Raw genomic sequence first — 3,176 nt, 5'->3', positions numbered from 1 at the left:
GATCCTAAAAGTGTCAAATGCATTTTCATTGGCTATGGAGATGCAGGAGAGATGGGTTACCATCTATGGGATCCCCAGGCGCGAAAAGTGATCCGCAGCCATGATGTCATCTTTCATGAGGACAAAATGCATCTGCAGCCTGAGAAAGTGGTTCATGTACGCAAAGTTATCTTTCATGAGGAGCCACCTGCTCCCGTACAGCCCGCTCCACGGCCAACTAGATAGCGTGCAGCATCACTTGATGCTCATGTCCTAGATGTTAGACATGCTGATGTTAGACAGGATGTTGGTCAGGCAACAGAGCCTGGGTTGAGGCATTCTACTAGAGATAGACGACCTCTTTACCGTTTTGCACCCTCTATGGGTTATGTACTGGTTACAGATGTAGGAGAGCATGTCACTTATAATGAGGCTATGTACAGGGGTGATTGTCAATCTTGGGAGAGGGCTATGTAGTCTAAGCTTGACTCATTGCAAAAGAATCAAACTTGGGATTTGGTTTCCTTGCCTCAAGGTAAGAAGGCTTTGCCATGCAAGTGGGTGTACAAGATGAAAAGTACACTTCGACACCCCAAGCCAACATACAAGGCTCGATTGGTCGCTAAGGGCTTCAAGTAGGAGCATGGTGTTGACTTCGATGAAGTCTTTTCTCATGTGGTCAAGATGACCACCCTACGCTTAGTCTTGGCTTTGGTTGCATAGCATGACCTAGACTTGTACCAAATGGATGTCAAGACGGCTTTTTTACATGGGGACTTGCATGATGAGATTTGTATGAAGCAGCCTAAGGGCTTTGCAGACCCTAGCAGGGAACAGCTAGTGTGCAAGCTAAAGAAGAGTCTATATGGCTTGAAGTAGGCACCTAGGGAATGATACCATAAGTTTGATGCATTCATATAGTCACAGAGCTACAGCTGCAGTGCTATGGATATGTGCTTGTACACGAAGAAAGCCTGTGACGGTCTTTACTGATTTTGGTACTCTATGTAGATGACATGCTTTTAGCTGGGACAGCTCATGAGGAGCTAGATGCTCTTAAGGCTCAGCTCAAGATGAGCTTTGAGATGAAAGATCTAGAACATGCCTCTCATATACTTGGTATGCGCATTACGCGTGACAAATCTCAGGGACTATTCTATTTGTCATAGAGGGAGTACATTCATAAAGTCCTTGAGTGCTTCTGTATGTAGGATGTTAAGCCTATTGGCTGTCCATTACCTTCTCATGTGAAGGTTTCACAGGCCGATTGTCCGTAGATAGATGAGTAGAGGGCCGAGATGGCCAAGATTCCCTATGCATCGGCCGTGGGCAGTCTTATGTATGCCATGATAGCCACTTGTCCAGATATTGCTTTTGCAATTGGGGTTGTGGCATGTTATATGGCTACACCTGGCAGTAAACATTGGGATGCCGTGAAGGGTATCATGAGGTACAGATATGTGTATTTGCTATGGTAGCCAAGAGATAGGAGTCATGGGGTACACTGACTCTGATTATGCAAGACACGCAGATAGTAGGAAGTCCACTTCTAGCTATGTGTTCACTTATGCTAGAGGGGCTATCTCTTGGATGTCCAGGGCGCAGAAGTGTACGACTCTTTCTACTACAGAGGCCGAGTATATTGCAGCCACAAAGGCTTGCAAGGAGGTTATCTAGTTAGGTCGTTTGATTGCAGATCTTGGTATGACAGATACTATGCCTACATTGCATTTGGATTCTGTGAGTGCCATTCAGTTGGCCAAGAATCCGAGCCAAGAATCTGGTCTTCCATGAGAAGATGAAACATATTGAGGTGAGGTATCACTTCATTCGCGAGGTCGTTGAGGACAGGTGTGTTGACCTTGTCAAGATTCTGACTGAGCAGAATCCTACAGACTTGCTCACGAAGAGCCTCACTACAGAGCGCTTTACCTTCATGAGGAGATTGATGGGCGTTGGATGAGATGACATCTTTTTCCTCATCCTGTTGTACATGTGTACATGTTGTTTCTTTTCTTTTCTTTTCTCTCTCACTGGGGAAGATTCACCTTTAAGTGGGAAGTTGTTGGGGATAAAGGCACCTCTGCCTAGCCGCTCGTGTATTACTACACTGACACTACCCGCCACTGCACACTGCAGGTGGCGAGCACTCGTCACAGTCACTTATTTTTTATTCTTTTAGTGATAGTTTGAATAAAGGAAGGCCCGGCCACACATTGTGGTTGTTGGAGTCCACACTTTTTGAGTCTCTCTCTCTCTCTTGCTCTTGCTCTCCATCCACCATAGCTCTCACCGCCAAGCCTGTCACAATTCATATACTAGCAATGTGACTTTTCTTGGCATTGAAGTCCATCTCAAGATGTATCCTCTGTTGCTTTTCTAATGTAATCTTGGTCATTATGAATGGATTTTACAATTTGCACCATAGGGGTATCAAATGCTTGTGCTCAAGCTATTGTTAATCATCTCTATTTGCACATTTGGATTATCTTGAGATGATGGATTTTGATCTCTAATTTAACTTCTATCAAGAAATATTTTTGTTTTATAGAATACGCTTTTAAACCAAGCTTTTTTGTTGATGTCCTTGTGTGGAAGTTTAAAGAATTCAATTTTGAGCATGATGATTCAATTTTTTATCTAAACAAGTCACTTACTATTGGAAGCGTGCACTTTGTGTTTGCACGTAATGAAATTTAAACAGGTCTTCTAAAATTGGTTGATGGTTACCTTCAACATGTGGTGCTCTTGCAAGTATATAGGTGCATGCACGTGGTGCTACCTTTTTGTTAAACTTGTAATTTATAGTGGATTTTCACACTCCAAAAAGTGATCAAGTACAAAGGTGCAGTAATTTGATGTTGCTTGTCTAGTAAGCTCTTCATCTAGATTTACACATATGATAATTTATTAATTGTCTCTTATTGAGATAGTTGCAAAGTTTCCTTGACATAGGGCTACATACTGGAATAGCATCGTGGAAAAATGTCAAGTTGAAACAACATCATACTCAGCAGAAAAAAAGAGATAATCATGTGGACTCACTCAAGAATGGGTACTCTCTATCCAACATGCTATTTGAAATTACAAATGCACATACTGCTCATGATAATTGCTAATGAGTCTGAGTATACTACTTACAAAAGCAACATTTTTGGGTTCTAACAAATTTCTTGTTTAGTATATTACCAATTGAT

Source organism: Lygodium microphyllum, chromosome 10 (assembly GCF_053477565.2).
Source record: "Lygodium microphyllum isolate KBCC chromosome 10, Lygodium_microphyllum_v1.1.10, whole genome shotgun sequence".
In the NCBI taxonomy this organism is placed as follows: Eukaryota; Viridiplantae; Streptophyta; class Polypodiopsida; order Schizaeales; family Lygodiaceae; genus Lygodium; species Lygodium microphyllum.
The sequence above is the reverse complement of the archived record's forward strand: the minus strand, read 5'-3'. Positions refer to the sequence as shown.